Below are 20,030 nucleotides of genomic sequence, written 5' to 3' on the forward strand. Positions count from 1 at the left end.
CGAGGTTCGTAATTTGTGATGTCAGGTTGCTAATGGCATTGAGGTGGTCCACTGAATAGACCGCTCCTCCACTCTTGTTCACAGCATCTCGCTCGCCGTCTTGCTAATCCATGTGGTGTTGTACCACATCTTCGATAATATCTATGACTTGCTCTTCAGTTTTGTTCATTATTGGGCCACCTGCTCCCGCATCTAAACTGGTCTTCCCTTGAGGACTCAATCCTCCATAGAAAATCTGTAAAACTTAATATGTTGGGATTCCGTGGTGTGGGCACTCTCTTTGGTACTCCTTGTACCTTTCCCATGCTTCATAGATCGACTCCCCACTCCTTTGCCGAAACCCTTGCATCAAGGCTCTAGCATCGGCCGTCTTCTTTTGAGAATAGAATCTTCCCAAAAATGCTGTCGTGATATCATCCCAAGTGTGTAGAGAGTTCGGCTTCACCTCCTTCTCTAACCATTCGAGAGCTCTCCCAATAAGTGAAAAGGGGAAAAGCTTCAATCTCACGAACTCTTGATTCACCCCATTAACCTTGATGGTATTGCAGTACTTCTCAAATTCGTTCAAATGAGCCAAAAGGCTCTCATGCTTGGCACCACTAAACTTCCTTCTCTCGATGAGGGTGATCATAGCTGGCCGGATCTCGAAATCATTGGCCTCAGTAGTGGGTGGAGCAATCCCACTTGAAGCTCTGTACGCCCCAGGAGTTCCCAACTCCTTAAGGGGTCGTGGTGCTGGCCGATTAGGTTGGCGCGGTATGTCTTCCATTGGAACCTGTTGTGTGTTGTGTTCCTTTCCTTGAGAGTTTGATGACGTCAATCGAGATTTACGATTGCTCTTCCAAGTTCTTTCGATTTCTGGATCGAAGGGTATTAATTCTCTCTGTTTAGACCTGCGCATACACACTAACCAAACCAATTAAATAGCAGGGCTACAAGTGTAGCCAAAAGGGAAAAATATTTTTGTGCTTTTTTTTTTATGATGAACTAGACTCAAGAAATCAAAAAGCAATTAACAAACACCGTTCCCCGGCAACGGCGCCATTTTGACGAGGGTTAAATTGGTCGCTACAATCTAACTCTCAATCAAACAATACTTATACGAACACCCTATAACCAAGTACAATGGCAAATAAAGGTTCGGTCCACGAGGAACGAGAGTAATTGCAAATCAATCTTAAACCTAAGCTAGTTCGAAATCAATGGAAAATGGTGTTCTAAAATACTACTAATAAGATGGAATAAATCAATAAACTAAGACACTAGGGAGAACGGGAATCCGCCTAACCATTGGTAACTAAGCAACAAGGAATCACAGAGACAAACGGGATATGCAAAGACTATAAGTCTGATCAATATCATGTGATAGGAAGACAACGGGCAATACTAAGCTTGGATTTCTCATGCACTTAACATTAATCGATACATAATCAAACCACATTCAATAATGAAATACTCAATTCACAATCTCTTGTTCAAATCAAGAATATCATGCAATCAAATTCAAGATTCTAGGTTAGCTACTCCTATTATAATGAATTAACATGCAATCGCATATAATCAATTTAATCACAATCCGTTTATCAAAATCAATCCTCAATTACATAGATTACCTAGGCCGGGTTTCATCCCGAAACCCTAGCTAGGAGACTACTCACACATATTCATAATCAAAGCAATAATGAATTCCAAAAGCACAATAGATATAAACATGAATTCTGATTAAGGAATAATAAAGCTTGATTAATAAACAAGAATGAATAATACCAATTTTATTGATGTGAATCAATGGAAAATTTCAGAACTTTGATATCCGTCGTCAATGAATAATACAAAGAATCTTCACAAATCTTGCTTCAAATCAATCCAAGAAAACTAAAATCGCTAGAATAATCTCTAAGAAAACTAATGAATATCTAAAACTAAGAACGTTCTCCAATAACTCTCTACAAAGGCTCTCAAAAACTCTCTCTAAAAACTCTCTCTTAACCCTTACAATCGGGCTATATATATATATGTTTTAAATCGGAAAGTAAATCGCAGGCTGCCCTTCGTGAATCGGCACGGCCGTGCTGGAAGTGGCACGACCGTGCAAGCATGGAAGTAGCTGATCCGCAATATCTTCAATTATGGAACGGCCGTGCTGAATTTGGCACGGCCGTGCTAATGCCTGGCACGGCCGTGCTGAATCTGGCACGGCCGTGCTGAATCTGGCACGGCCGTGCTGAATCTGGCACGGCCGTGCTAATGCCTGGCACGGCCGTGCTGAATCTGGCACTGGCACGGGCATGGAAATTGGCTTGGCATGGCCGTGCTAATGCCTGGCACGGCCGTGCTAATGCCTGGCACAGCCGTGCTAAAAGTGGCACGGCCGTGCAGCATAGGCATGAAGGTTGCAGGCACTTTGGTCTTCTTAAAACAGTCACAACCTCTTATCCGGAGCTTCGTTTGAGGCGTGCAATATATCGTTGGAAAGCTCTCCAAGTCTACTTTCCAATGCAATTAGAATCACTCCATTATCATTTTTATACCGAAAGTTGTGAGAAAAATAGTGAACAGGTGTCATATTTATGAACTGTTCTGCCTTGCCTGCTACTTAACTTGCCTTTCAAGGCCTTGAGAACCGCAGCAAAGCCTTAGCTTGGTGGACTAGGATCGATAATAGCCTGATTACGCACCAATGGTTCGGGACTCGACATAACTTGGTCAACTATACCTGTTAACACACCAAAAACAGACCGAAACCCGTGAAGCACGTAATATGAAGGAAACGAGTGTAACAAGGCAATAAACGACCAAAACGGGCCTAAATACATCCAAAATCACCCATTTATATGCCTTAAAGCGCGCCCTAATGTGCGCTTGTCAGTACTCTCCCCACAGACAGTGCCAAATGTTTCGGGGTTTTTGGAGTCCCTTTTGGCCTCTCTGAGGCTGACACGTATCATCATGCTATAGGGCCACGTGGACAAGGTATTTTTACCCTAAATAGACTAGCATGTAAGACTGATTGGATAGCCCAGTTTCATGGGCTATAGGGGCATAGAGATGCTCGGTCAATCACATGGATATGCATGAATGATGCATGACCGAACTATTGACCTACTTTGAAGTTCAAGTATAGAGCTTCCGGATATATTAGTGGATTCCTTTGACATGAGTGGAACACTGATTTCATTAAATGATTGATTAAACAGTGGTACACCTAAACGTCATTTCGTAAAAAGGGACTATAAAAGGTGTTTCCTAGTTATTTCAAAAGTTGAGTGGGAGCTTTGGTTGCCACAACATTGGATTGATTCTACCTATTTAATTAGGAATATGTCATGGCCCCTTGAAGAGGGAGAATTCTGAAAAATGCATGGCCGTGCTCAAATGGATTACATAGTAATCATTTGTTTTGAAATACTAACTAAGTTTTCAAGAAATGATTTGTAGATTAATATGATCACGACATGAGATGCAATCATATTATTAAATCGACACACATTGACTTAAGGAATTTAAATATTGCACACTTGTCTCGAACAAGTGGGAGATTGAAGGATTCATGTCTTCGTCAAGTGCAATTACTAGATATATCAAGGATCGTTATTATTGAGATAATTAGTTCATTCTTTTAGGTCGTCATTGTCTATTGCTAGATATGATAAATGATCTTTGAGCTAGTCAAATAGTCCAAAGCCCAATTGAACGGATCCTATAAGATCACACACAAGGGTTATGGATTGAACAAAGTATGAAGCCCATTCATGGGCCTCACGAGGTAATGACAAGCCACATAAGTAGTAAGGCTAGAGTACTTTGGATTGGGTTAGGAGTTTGGGCTTCACATGGACACTAATTATATATGAGATATATAAATAGAGGCCTTGTCTAGGTTATGCATACAAGTCACAATTAACCTAAGTAGTAGATTGTGAAGCAAGCAACCAACTCCCAACCCCTCTCTCTTTCACACGCCTGTCTCTCACTCCCTTGTCGTACGGTACGGACACCGGCGCTGGTGGACGTACGGTGGTGGTGGTGGTGGTTCGTGGCTCGTTTGTCTCCTCTCCTCTCCGTAGAAGGTTGGTTGAAGGGTTCAATCACAACTAACTAGCATTAGTGGAGGTTCAATCCTTGCCCGTCGACCAAGTAGAGGAATCACGTTAGGGGTTCTTATTCTCCTTATTGTTCTTGCTTGATCACTCGTGGAATCACGCTTCAAAGGTATAAAGATGTGTTCTTTGTGTGTTATGCATAGATCTTATTTTAGATGCCTATGAATACGATTCATGTAATTCCACTTTCTAAAGTCCCACATTATGGTAATAGCTTAGTGACTAACATTTTTGTTTTTAAACTTAAGGTTATGGATTCAAACCTTGTACAATCTATATTATTAAGCACGTGAATTGGAAGACTTGATTAATTAAGAAGGGCGCTACGTGACACATAGACTTAAAAATTTGCACGTACTATTCACATTCTTTCATTTAATTGTCCACTTTATATATATATATATATATATATATATATATATATATATATATATATATATATATATATATATATTGGAAAGAATATAATCATATTTTGGGTCTTGCTAATTCGTTTCAATTCATTTTCATAATACCGAATTTTTAATGTTTTTTTTTACTTTTTTTCTGATTAGATCGAGAGATATGAAGAGTTGAAATTATACGTTAGTAAATATGGAGTTCAAAACATTGCAACTAATAAAAAAACTAGATACCACATAAGGAATTATCTCTTCTCCCTTTTCCCTCTTCTCGATCTCGATCTCGATCTCTCGTCTCTTCTCTTGTAGAATTTTAAATTTTTTAGCCGTTTAACACTTTTTCTTTAATTTATTTTTGACCCATTTTCTTTAATTTAATTCAGGTTTTTGTTCTATTTTCATTTTGCTTTGCTTTGTTCTCTCCATTTGTGAGAGTCTTTCCCGATTTTCTGGGTTTTTCCAATTTTCTAGGATTTTAATTCTAATCTATGGATGAGAATTTTTATTTTTAGGATTTTAAAAATTAGGAAAGTACGTGATTTGGATTCATATGGGTTTAGGGTTTCTCATCAACTCTACAATCAAAACATTAACGCATATTGCGAAGGTCTCTACTTGGAAAGATGCAAAGACATTGAAAATCACTACTCACTAATAGGGGTCACACACCTAACAAAAATAATAAAAACCTAACGAATCCTCCTAATATGTATTAGGGTAAGTCGGGGTTGAACCAACAAAGAAGGTAGTATAAATATTGGGTTGCTATGAATTATAACTAGTTGAGTCAATCAAAATAAGATTGAAATTATAAAACTACTAAAGTAGGGAAATCAAAGAATACTCCCTCCGTCCCTTATTGATAGTCCCTTATAGGGAAAAATCACGGGAATTAAGAAACTTAACTAAGAAGTACAACTCTATTGGGAAAAGAAACTGACAATGATTACCAAATTAATTCTAGAGAAAGTGTTTTGCTTTGCTGTTAACCAGTTTTCTCAAGAAACCAAAGTTTTTATTTTATTTTATTTTATTTTATTTTATTTTTTTTTATCTTTATTTAATGTCCACTAACAATGCACTAATAAGGGATGAATCCATGTGAAATTTGTTGACCAATGAAATTAGAGTATTTCATTACAATACCCAATCAAATAAAAGTACACAAATTGCTCTCTAAATAAAATCAAAATGTTCAACTCTATATAAAAAGAATTTTATTCCCTGTTGAAGATGTTGGTGATGAAGATGGATATCATGAAGGGGACTTCTTTGAATATGCTATTAATGCTTCTTACTGGTTGAAGTTGACCAAGATATGAGGGGAATTGATCTCAACCAAATGCCATGAATCATTCATTCTTGTTTCATCCATGAAACATTCAAATGAGAGGATTCATGGCCGATCAGAGTATGAAATTAAAATCAGAGCAATTAACTAACACGGCTAAAATATCAGACCAGACTAACAGAGCAATTATGCCAAACTAACAGAGCAATTGTACTAAACTAACAGAGCAATTACACAACACTAACAAAGCAATTATCAAAAATCAGAGCAACAAACTAACAGAGGAAGGACGATGCAGGGTTCAGGAATAAGAGTATTCAAGATTAACAACAATAATCATTAATCAATTATTATGAGCAGTAGCTACATAATACACAAAATTTATAGCAATTATACTACTCAGTAACCAAAAGGCCAAAAAAATAGAAAAAAAAATTCAAAACCCTAACCTAGTAAAAATCACGATTTTACATCCAAAATCATAAGGCATTAATTTTACACTACCAATTAATACACAATACACAATCTAACAACCATTAAACTTTAAAATAAAGCAACAAAAAAAAACGAAATCATTAACATTCAAATGTTCACACCCAAATACATAACCACTGAATTTTACACTTCCAAACACAACACAATTAACAAATTATCATGAATGACTCTTTAAAACAAAAATAAATAAATAAATAATTGAACACAAAGGGGTGATTACAAATACCTGGGGAAGAAAATGGTCGTTTTTTGCTTTTTTTTTGGGCTTTGCTTCGCAGGGCTTATGCAAACATCGATCTGCAATTAGATCCTCCAAATCGTCACCGGAAAGCGTTGAATTCAGGAGAGAGATGATGAAAAAACTAGGGTTCTTCAAGAATTTAAGAGAGATAAGAGAAAAAAAATGAAGAAAGAGAAAGAGGAAACTGAAAATATTAATGCCAGAGGAGAGAGAAAGAGTGTAGAAATTTAGGAGAAATGGCACAAGAATATGAGGAATTACGGGGGTAATATGGGAAGGACATAGGAAAAGGACAAAAAAAAGAGGGTATATTGGTAAAAATGAAATATTAATGGTACTTGAAAAAAACAAATGGGACTATCATTTTGGGACTTAAAATTGGGCATAAGAGACTATCAATAAGGGACGGAGGGAGTAAAAACATCTAGAATTAAGTATCACCACTAGCATATATAATCAATACAAGACAAATTCCTACCCAACCAATCAATTATATGTTCACAAAGAAAGGTACGCCCTATAAAATACCAAAGATCATTCTCGAGTTGTAAATGGCTTCCCTAATAACCAATCAAACCTACTTAATGCCGTGGAATCATGCAAATTAAAGACATTAAGTCCGGCATCATTCCTAACAATCCGCTCTACCTACTTCCATGGAGAAATTTATATCCTTAATTGATCTATTCAAACCGTCAAAATCCAAACTCGTTGTGATCAAGACAATGGAATAATAACAATACCAATTATCCCTAATCTAGTATTGGCATAAGCACAATCAATTAAGCATGAACAATATAAACAATTGATTGAGAATATAAAAGAATAAATCAAGTATCAATCATGGCTAGGGTTCAATCTAAGCCTAGCTAGAATATAAATCTACTCACTCATAATCAAAGTAATAAAAACAAACAATAAAAAGTTAAAGGACATAATATAGAAATGAAGAAATACTTGGATTAATGGAATTAAAGACAAATTTTTGAATAAACAAAATCTAAAGAAGAAGGAAATTGTAGCATTCTTAAACCCAAAATAACGTAAAACAGTGGCTAATATGCCTCACAAAAGCCTAATTATACCCCTAGGAACAAGTAAAGAAGTTTCCTAAAATAGGTCTTCTAAACCGCCTTTATTTTGGCTTCAATGCTTCGTCAGGTAATAGCCACGGGCTACCCGGCCAAAGCTACTGGGGTTTTGCCACGACCAATCTGTGGCGTCTACTAATCTTGGTAGACTTTTCTTGAGCAAAAACGGAGGAGCCACGAGCAAGTCAAGGTTGATGCTACAAGTCATGGCTAGGCTGGGACTTAAGCAATTTCCACACTATGCTCATGCAAATGCTACTTCTAGCATGGAATGTGACATGATGTGAGGCTCATAATCTTCTTAACGCACCCGGCTCATACCGGCTTGCAAATGCACATTTTATGCGAAAATCCTACAAAACAAAGAAAGATAACGCGAGGAGAGCAACATCGAAATATATAAAATATATAATAGCTCTATAAGGTTAAATGTATGGAGAAAACACAATAAAAATATGATCAAATATAACATATAAGTCGTGTATAATATTGTGTTATCACTCGCGTATCGAGCTTGAAGCGGTGGAGTGTATAAACTATGCCAAATATGGAAAATACTTATGATTTTGATTGTAAGAGTTATGTTATTTTTATTAAATCTATGGTTAAAAAAAAAGAAAAAAAAATACTTGGAGTTACCACATCATTAATTATTTCGCGCTGTTTCAATAAATCTATGGTTCACAGATTAATGTTATTATTGTAAATCATAAATGTTAAAGCATCCACAATGAATAGTTATAGCTTTGAGTTGCCACTTCATTATTCCCAAACTTCATCAATTTAAGCTACAATCTCTACAATGGCAAGCTACAACATGTTGTAATTTTATTAAGAGAAAATAAATGCAAAAAAAAAAAAAAAAAAAAAAAAAAATAATCAAAAACAATTTAATTACTCAAAGTGGACAATACATGCTTTGGGTGTAGTGAAACTACATAGCTTTGCAGAGCTTTGTAGTTTCACCAAAGTTACAACCCTTGTAGCTCCACAATGGTAAACTACTAGTTCCAACTATTTAAAAATTGCAAGCGAGCACCTATTTACATCCACCGGTAATTTTCCTTTTTTTTTTTTTGAGGCCTCCTCCTATATTTTTTTTTATTATTATTTGTTTTTTTATGCAAAGAAAATGATTATTTATAAATCATGGTTACATCAGCCATTACGCCAACCTTCAACTTTCTTTGCTTAGCCCAATGCATAAATTGGGGACAATATCTGAAACCACTTTATTTTATCACATAAAGCTAGTGTTATGCAAGGAAAATTTGGGGCCAAATTGAGAATAAAACAAGCAATGATATTTTGTTGTAGATTGCTAAAATTCAGTTGACGTACAAGTCAGTGAAAAGGGTTTTGTCTTCTTTGGTTTGGTAAACTTTGTGAAAATTGACTCAAAGGGTGTTTTTCCTTCTTTGCTATGTGTGTAAATGTGTAATTTAGGTCTCACAATCACATTGGAAAATGCATTTATATAGTTCAATCATCCATTGTTCAATGTGTCAAGAAATATTTATATTTAAAACACCAAGAAAAATTAAAATTATGTTTTGCTTAACCCTTTGAAAGATATAAATCTTATGGAAATGACGTTTATTATCATACATTCATAATGCACTAGATTGGTTGTTAACAAAATAAATAAATAAATAAATAAATAATAATAAATAAAATAAAATAAAAAGATTGGTTGTTAACATTCTATGATAAACTAATAATTAAGGGCTTTAAGGCCTTAAGGTTGCCGTGAAGAGAGTGTGAAACTTGATGACTTGATTCTTTGTTAAAAATCTTTTTTTTGCAACAGTGTTAAAGATCATGGAGTATACTAGAACGAAAAAACTAAATCTGGGGATTTGTCAATGAGATGGTGGTCTTCAATGAATATTCATCTGCCGTCTGTCTTAATTAGGTTATGTTAGTGGATCAACTTAACCATAAGTTTAAGGTGATAGTTGAAACCCGTAAGTATGTATTATAATATAACACGCCCCTTCATACGAGAGCTCTTTGGGCTTGAATTGTGGATGTAGCATGGGTCATCCGCATACCCAGCGTGAAATATACCACTTGAAAGTGATGAGTGGCCTGATGAGATTTGAGCCCGTGAGCTCTGCGTCACGTTGGCTCTAATACCATATTAGTGCACCAATTCAGCCAAAAAATTAAGCTTATGGTTAAAACCCGTAAGTATACTTTATACTATAACAGGTTAAAATTGAGAAGTAAAGGTTTACTCCCTGCGTGTTTAAATAAATAAAACGTTTCCCTTGTGCACGTATGCCAATGGAATACTTTGATTGATAATATCTTTAATTATAAATAAGTAAAAAAATATAACAATTAAATATTAATAAAATATTCATTGGGGCAATTCCAACAAGTATTTACAAGACTATATTAATTCTTATTTATAAATCACAAACATTAGCCAAAGTGAATTAGATGAATCTGATCCCTACCTTTTAAAAAGTATGAGATAACTCTTATGAATAGTGTTTGGACAATTATACCCACTAAAATGTTTATTTAATCATTTTTCCTCATTAAAGTTAATTGTCTTTTTTTTGAGATTTTGAGAATAGTGTGTAGACATTTTTGCCCCTAAAAATATTTGTTTACATATTTTCCCTCATTAATGTTACTAACTAAAGTTCTAAATTAAGGCAAACCGAAAGAGCTTCCCGAACATATTTTTGTGCCCAAGCAATGGCCGGATTGTTGACTATTTTAGGATAAACAAGCCGTTGACTAATATCTAAACAAGCAATTTTATCCTAAAATCTATCCAAATTTTTATTGAAAATAAAACCCTAAACTAACTTTTTTTTTTTATCATAATTACAATATATATCTAAATCTATCCAACATTTTTATCCTACGTGTCAAACTAATAATTAATTTGCCTACGTGGCGTAACACTTGGCGAAAAGATAAAACGTCAAGTGTCACTATCTCGTGGCCTGGCTAAAACTTTAGCTTTATATATTAGTTACTAGTTTTGTGGCCGGGTGATGATCAGATTGTTGATAAAATTTTAGGATAAAATTTTTGGCTTGAATATTTAATACGATCATGTAACCCCCTTTTGATAATGCAAGATTTTTGGACATGATGAATTGAAATATATTTTATTGAACTGAAATTATTTTTATTGAACTAAAAGTATTTTTACCAAAACAAAAATTGTTTTTCATGGTTAAAACTTATTTTTCACTAATTCTCTATTATTTTTGTAATTAAATTAAATATATTATAAATGGATCTTATTTTAAAGAACTTTATAAAACGAATTATATGATGGAAATAGTACCGAATTATAAGATATTTATTAAATGTTATGATTAATTTTTATATATGAAGTATTAGATATATATCGATAATAAAACTCTATACAACTTTTTTATCTTTAAAAATCTATCCAAACATCGCTTACTTAGCATCATATGTGTCACAATAATACCTATTTGTCGCCTACGTGGCGTGGCACTTGTCAAAAAATTGGAATGCCAAGTGTCGCTGTCTCGTGGTCTGGCTGCGAGACCGGCTTTATTTATTAGTGACTATTTTTGTGCCCCAGCAATGGCCGGATCGTTGATAAAATTTTAGGATAAACTTTTTTGGTTTAGCTTGAATGTTCATTAATACGATTCGTGTAATCCCTTTTTTTTATAATGCAAGATATTTAGACATACGATATCCTATAGCTTATTTATAGAATAGTGCACTTTTTGTAGTTTTGTTTGTAAATAGATATCTATGTTTTATTATTGACTTGAAATTATTGTTATTCAACTTAAATTATTTTTATTGAACTGAAAGTACTTTTATCAAACCAAAATTATTTTTACTGATTAAAACATATTTTTACTGATTTTCTATTATTATTTTTAACTAAATTAAATATAGTATATATGGATCTTATTTTAAAGAACTTTTTGAAACAAATTTTATGATGGAAATAAAAATGAGTTATAGAATATTTATTAAAAGTTATGATTAATTTTGTATATATGAAATATTAGAAGTATAGTGATAATAAAACTCTATACAACATTAGAAAATCAACAACTTTACAGTGTAGCAGGGGTTACTTGTGAGGGGTTACTTAATTAGGGATTACTTGTATGGGTTACTTATTCAGGGGTTACTTGTAGGGGTTACTTTCAGTCGCTTAGCGCGATTCCCGTATGAGAGTAACCCCTGACGGACCGAGTAACCCTTAAATAAATAACCCCTATAATTTACCCATGACCAAACAAGTAATCCCATAATAAGTAACCCCTGACCAAACGAATAACCCCCTACAAGTAACCCTTGACCGAACGAGTAACCCCCTACAAGTAACCCCTGACCAAACGAGTAACCCCTACAAGTAACCCTTAACCAAACGAGTAACCCCATACAAGTAACCCCTGACCAAACGAGTAATCCCCTACAAGTAACACCTGCCACACGGTGTGGCCAGCTATATATTAAAAATTGTGTTAGAAGTATAGTGATAATAAAACTCTATACAACATTTTTATCTTAAAAAATCTATCCAAAAATCGATTACTTAGCATCATATGTGTCACGATAATACCTATTTGTCGCCTACGTGACGCGACACTTGGCGAAAAAGTGGAATGCCAAGTGTCGTTGTCTCGTGACCTGGCTGCGGGACCGGCTTTATTTATTAGTGACTAGTTTTGTGTTCGGGCGATGCTCATATGGTTGATAAAATTTTAAGATAACATTTTTACTTGAATGTTAAGTACGGTCAAATAATTTGTTCTGATAATGTGGGATATTTAGATTTACGATATCATATAGAGTTTACTTTGTGTAGTTTTGTTTGTAAATAAATATCTACATTATTATTGACTTGAAATTATTTTTACTGAACTTAAAATTTTTTCAGTGAATTTAAAGTATTTTACCAAATTAAAATTATTTTTAATTAAAACTTATTTTACAAATTATCTAATATTTTTTAAATAAATTAAATAACAATGCATTTTGTATGCGGCTAACCACACCATCTGGCCGGACAAAGTAACCCCTATAAAACCGATTGAGTAACCCCTGTAACACTAAATGAGTAACCTCTAACACTGACTAAGTAACCCCTATATATAACACTGATTGAGTAACCATTATAACATTGACCAGGTAACCCCTATAACACTAATTAACGAAGTAACTCTAATCTTGTAATAGCTGGTGACACGGTTTGGCCAGTTACATATAAAAGTTTGTGATTAAATATAATGGATCTTATTTTAAAGAAATTTTTAAAACAAATTTGATGATGGACATAGAATTGAGTTAAGCTATAGGATATCTATTAAAAGTTATGATTAATTTTGTATATATAAAATATTAGAATTTTATCAATAATAAAACTCTATACAACTATTTTATCCTAAAAAATCTATCCTAAAATTGCTTACTTAGCATCATATGTGTCACAATAATACTTGTTTATCTCCTACATGACGCGACACTTGGCGAAAAACTAAAATGTCAAGTGTCGTTGTCTCGGGGCCTGGTTGCGAGACCGGTTTTATTTATTAGTCATATGATATGATATGATATTTTATGCCACATGTACTATAGACCTGTAGTGCTTTATAAGATAACTTTTAAAGATATTTTTTTTTTTGTTTTTTTTTTTCTTTCTTTTGACGCAAAATATATTAAAATTAAACAAGTTAGGCAAAAATTATTTTTAAGTATTGTATTTGTACTCTTATGAAACTAATTGGTTGATATAAGTATGAAATTTATAACTTTGAAACCCCCCAAAAAATAAGGAATTGGTAACCAATTCATTTAAGTCTCTATATCTAAGACAAGAGACGGATGAATGTGAAACCCCCCAAAAGATAAGGAATTGACCAATCCATTTAAGTCTCTTTTCAATCTGTTTTTCTCCCTCATTGATAAAAATCAAAATTTGCTCTAAAATTCTTGCAAATTGACATTTGTTTTTTGACAAGAAATTGACATAGTTGTCGTAATAGAAGCTATCGATTACGACCCTTCGTTTGTAATCTCCAATTAACCCATAATAGCCGGACTAAACAAGCATGTTAGCCACTGAAATCCATTTTCGTTTCTTTGACATGTCTTTTTTCTTGATACACAAACATCATCCGAAACCTTCTATTGGGTTTGCGGTTGCTTGCGATAAAAGGTATCTTAGAGAATCCTTCAATACGTAAAAAATTGCACCATTTGAACTCAAATTTACATAACTATTTATGCACTCTCATCTCAGCGTATTTAATTATGTTACATAAAAAGAAAAAAAAGGTTATAATTAGATTTGCCTTCAATTTTATTTAAAGTATCAACTTTTTTACTATTACTATGGGATGGAGTAATTTGTACTACTCGTACTAAATTAAAGTTAATTAAAAGTATTCATGAGTAAAATTATGATTTAATAAGCGTAACACTCTCAATGAGTCAATGGTACAAGTAAAACATTATTATTATTATTATTATTATTATTATATAACAAACTATTTATAACTATAACTAAAATAAAAGCCGCTTACATCATCATGGTACACATGTCAATTTGTCATGAAAAAATTTCCCTCCAAAATTTCTTATGACATCATTTTTTCCATATTTTTTTTTCTTCCAAATTCAATATTGGGAAAATAATTCTTAATAATAATAAATAAATAAAAGTGAGAAAATCAATTAACCAAAAACGTATTAGTGATATTTCTCTTTATAAAAACCTTCATTACCTTGTATTTTATATTCTTTATTGATTTTTTTATTCTAAATCGTGCGTCGCACGAGCACTAATCTAGTTACAAACTAATTAGAGAGTTTACTAAAATACTCAAAAGAGCCTCTAGCTCCCTTGTTACAAAAACAACAACTAAAATGTTCCATCTTCCTCACTTGATCTTGTTTATTTGTAAATTCAAGCATTTGATTTCGTACATGCTTACTGGAAACCACTTCTTACTCTTGTATTTCAGTTTTTGTTGAACTTGGGGAATGAATGAAAGGACGAGAAACTTATGGTTTATAGTAAAACATTATTGAGGAAGTACTAAAGTATAAGACCCTGTTTAGTTTAGTTTATTTTGGCTTATCTGAACTTATCTGATCTGGTCTGGTCTGATCTGATCTTATTGTCTGATTTGACCAAACTTTGACCCCAAGTGTACGATAATTTGTGAAGAAAAAATATATCAAGTGTGATCTTGTTAGATTCGTAATAATGTGTATTTATTAATACGTAATTTTCATTACGAAATTAAAGATATTTAGCGATAAAAAATTGCACATAAAACGATGATCTGATTTGAACTTATTTTTTCTGATCTGATCTGATATGAAATTATTTTATCTGATTTGAACTTATTATTTATGAAATAAGTAAAAATAAGTTGAACTAAACAAGGCTCAATTCATATGCTTTTTTCACAAGTTGATGTTATGGAAGACACACAATTCATTAAATTAAATTGGACAATGACATACTAGTCTTTTACGCCATTAATATTACAGTAATCTTAGTTAATTGTTTTCAATTAATAAGTGGGGTACGATGATATGAAAACTGTCAATATAACTTGTAATTAAGTACATCAGAGTTTTTTTATGTTCGAGTGTTCGAGCTAGTTCAAGAACAACAAAATTTAAAAATTTTGTGTTTAAGCTCGGCTCGTTAAGAATTAGTAATCGAGATTTGTTCGATCATGATCGATTGTGCTAGCTCGTTTGCATTTTGAATTTAAGCTCAATCAAGCTATAATGAACTTAAATCAAGCTAAGGTCAATTAGATAAACGAGCCTTGACTTGATGTGACCAACCTTCAAAGTAAATTGCTAAAGGTTTATTTATTTATTTATTTATGCATCCGTTTAAAAATTATGGTTCTTGTCTATCTATCGAAAGTTCTGGCAAAATTCTATCGTGAATATGTGTTGATATAATTTTTAATATGGAAACGTTAACGAGCGCCTTCAAGGCGCTAAACAAATGAACAAAAATTGGAGATATATAAAAGTGAAATAAACATTAATTATATCGATTAACGTGTGATTTTGGTATGCATTTAAAATATAATATTATTCTAGATTATATAATAATTAATTATCCAACGGCCCGGGATGCCTCGTTAGCAAGATCTTATTATAAAAGAAATCCTTAATTTTTTGTAAGAGAAATGCAAAGGTTGGTGTGAAAATAGTTCATTTAGGTAAAAAAAAAAAACAAAAATAAAAAAAAACAAAAATAAAAAAATAAAAAAATAAAAATAAATTGAGTTCAAAAGAGCTATAAATGAACAATAAGCTGATATGCATATACTTGAAATAGTTGTTCACGAACATTAAAAAGTTGAACAAGAACTAAATCGAGTAATTTGGCTCTTCAACTTTACGAGCTAGCTGAAGATTTTTCCTTAACCTTATTCATAATTTAAGAAACGAGTTTAATGCTCATGACTAATTTGTGAACATAGTAGCTTATTTACGCCCCCCTATATATCAAAACTCTTATTTATTGGAATCTCGACGCTAATCCCTAATTCTAAATTTCTAAGATGAGAGAAAATTTTCAATTGCTCTCAATATATAAAACTTAATTAATATGATTATATGTTAGATCGTATTTGATTTGTCTTAATAAATAGTAGTTTATATACACTCATTTATTTTTTATTAATATACTTTACAGCCAAATTACAAATTAAATATGCATATTATCATATATGAATTTTGACTTATTGTCGATTCACTACATCGTGTAACTTAAGTTATACAAAGCTATACTTGTGACACACTTTAGTGAAGGCTGGCACCTGGCAACCCCCACCACCCCATTCTCCAAAACCTCCATTATCTATCAAAAAAATCACAAAAAATAATGTCAAATATGCCTTGAATTATCGATTTTGTCTTGAATATAATTAGAAGTTTAATTTGAACCGTAAGAACTATTCGATATTTGTAACAATTCGGTAATTAAGGTGAGAAATAAATTGTAAAGGGACATAATAAAAAAGTATTTACCATGTTCTAAGGATTTTCGTTTTATTATCTAATACGTATGGCATCTCAAGATTTTTTCAACCGTAGATTAATTGGAAGGATGATCTACTAATTAATTTCGTAGGTGGCCTAAATAGCCAACTATATGACACATGATATAATAATTTAACGAACATATTTTGTCAGCATGCAAAAGATATTTAGGGTTGGTGCCAATTTCCAGCGAATTTTAGATTTGAATACCTACGACGAACCTCGCCGACTTCCGAATGTTCCGATCCGTTTAGTATACTTTTGTTTATTTTTTTTTTATGTTTTTTTTTTCGTAATACGAAGTTAAACGCTAAGACACTTAGAAGGGGGAGGGACTTACACCTTTCTCTACATGCAACCTATCTACTCCTTTTACATATTTATTAGATGTAAGCTGTGCGATCCATGAGTTTATATTAATAGTTAAATTTTTAACATTTAATATTCAATCATAAGAACAAAATATAAATATATAATATTATTATTATTATTTTTTATCTCATACAATAAAGGTTCACGTATTTATTAATACAGTATATTTTATAAATTGTTTGTTTAAACAACAATACAAACCAATGTGAAACTATATGTATTAGTTTAACCAACTTTTTTTTTTCAAATTGTGAACACGGTGATAATATAATCTTCCAAACTTCCATCCTCCTTTGTAAATCAATCGTTGATCGTGCCAGCTGATAAGTTGCATAATTAAACCCGCCTCCTTGCAAAATTAACACTTATGACTGAACTGACTTGTTAATTATGAACATTGTGCATCGCATGGGACATTAGATTAATTTATATAGGATTTAAAAATATTGGATTTAAAGTGGTGATAAAATTTATTATTAGATATGATAAATTTTGTTAACGTAGAATTTGATCTTTTAGATGAATAAATGATAAATGATACGAAATAAAATAAAGTGTTTTTTTTCTCTTAGATAAAATTTCAAATTTAAAAAGATGGTATTTTATTTTAATAATAAATTGAAACCTTTAATTTTAATTTTACGTGGCGCTTTAAAATAATAATCTTACGTGGCATAATCCTACACGTAACGCTCTAAAAATACTAATCCTACATGATTCTCTAATAATTTTTATAAAATCTAAATCCTAGGTGACTCTCTAAATTCTTGGGAAAAAACTCCCCTTCATATATATACCAGTTTGTGCCCGGGCGATGCCCAAATTATTGATAAAATTTTAGTATAAACTTTTTTATTTGCTTGAATGTTAAATACGGTCCTACAATACATTTTGATAATCTAAGATATTTAGACATATGATTCCATATCGCTTATTGAATTAAATAATAGTGTACTTTTTGTAGTTTTGTTTGTAAATAGATATGTACGTTATTATTAACTTGAAATTATTTTGTTGAACTTAAATTATTATTTTTTTCTTACTAATTCTCTATTTTTTTAAATAAATTAAATATGTTATAAAAAAAATTTTAAAGAACTTTTTAAACAGAATTTTATGATGGAAATAGAACTTGAGTTATAGGATATTTATAAAAAGTTATGATTAATTTTGTATATATGAAATATTAGAAGTATATTGATAATAAAACTCTATACAACATTTTTATCTTTACAAAACTATCCAAAATTCACTTACTTGGTATCATATGTGTCACGATAATATCTATTTTTCGCCTACGGGGCGCGACACTTGGCGAAAAACTAAAATGCCAAGTCGGTCTAGATATTATTCAGTCAGGCCACGAGATAGCGACACTTGACATTCTATTTTTTCGCCAAGTGTCGTGCCACGTAGGCAAAAGTAGATATTATTGTGACACATGATACTAAGTAAGTGAATTTTGGATAGTTTTTTTAAGATAAAAATGTTGTATAGAAAGTTATTATCAATATACTTCTAATATTTCATATATACAAAATTAATCATAACTTTTAATAAATATTTTATAACTCGGTTCTATGTCCATCATAAAATTCATTTTAAAAAGTTCTTTAAAATAAGATCCATTAATAATCATTTAATTTATTTGAAAAAAATAGAGAATTAGTAAAAAGAAAAAAAAAACAATTTAAGTTGAATAAAAATATTTTTCAAGTCAATAATAACATAGATATCTATTCACAAACAAAACTGCAAAAAGTACACTATTATTTGATTAAATAGGCGATATGGCATCGTATGTCTAAAAATCCTACATTATCAAAAGGGATTGTAGCACCGTATTTAACATTCAAGCAAGAAAGTTTATAATGAAATTTTATCAGCAATCTGGGCATCGCCTGAGCACAAAATTAGTAACTAATATATAAAGCTAAATTTTTAGCCAGGTCACGAGAAATGACACTTGGCGTTTCAATTTTTCGCCCGGACGACGTCCTATTTATCATTTTTCCATGCCATAAGCCCATAACCCCTTATTTGTCAAGGTAACTAACATGATCATCACCTTAATTTATTATTATTTATTATAGCAATTTCTATTTATATTATTATTATTATTATTATTATTATTATTATTATTATTATTATTATTATTATTATTATTATTATTATTATAGAAAAATAACAAAAACCTACAAAGTCAATCAATTTACAAGAAATTAGTAGGAATTGAAACTGAGATACAATTTGAGCCCCCACCCCTCTAGGTGTAGCGAACCATTAAAGATATGATGTGAGCAGCTGCACGAGCACCAATATCCTGAGTCCTAGCGAACGCCAGAACCCACTCCAACAACGCAACAACATCTTTCTCTAATTCCCCCAAAAAAGAAAACGAGAAAGGATGAAAACCATAGCCAATAACCCTGCAACGTGCCCCATACTTGTCCCGCTTCCGCTTAGCCGCAACCGATACAACACGACCAAGAACGAAGTCAAACAACCCAAATTGTGTCAAAAGAGAAGACCCCGTCAAGTCAACACATATATCAAGGCCTCTTTCCCAGGAATAAAGCAACACATCTGCTTGTTGAAGAGCCCCATCGTTCCCTCCAGTCAACCCAACATTAACCTCCTTTCTTGCAGAAATCCTAGAGAGAAAACAAATATCAACAAGGGTATCACGAATAACGTTGTGCCGATGTTTAATACCCACCATCCCAGCACAAGACATTGCACGATCCCTATAAATATCCCCATTAAAAACCCTTGAGCAAGCAGAACACTGTGTCGAAACGGAGAATAAAAGCACACCCAACCGGTAGCAAAGAACACAACAGTAAGTCTTACTATCATAGTCTGACCCAAACCTGATATTGGGACCGCTCGCAATCACACAGAAGTGTGATCTCCGTTCTGGGACTTCCATAAGTCAACTTGATGTGGAGATAAGGAGAAAGTGGATTCTGCAGATGCAGTGACCTT

The sequence above is a fragment of the Chenopodium quinoa genome, unplaced genomic scaffold, assembly GCF_001683475.1.
Source record: "Chenopodium quinoa cultivar QQ74 unplaced genomic scaffold, ASM168347v1, whole genome shotgun sequence".
NCBI lineage: Eukaryota > Viridiplantae > Streptophyta > Magnoliopsida > Caryophyllales > Amaranthaceae > Chenopodium > Chenopodium quinoa.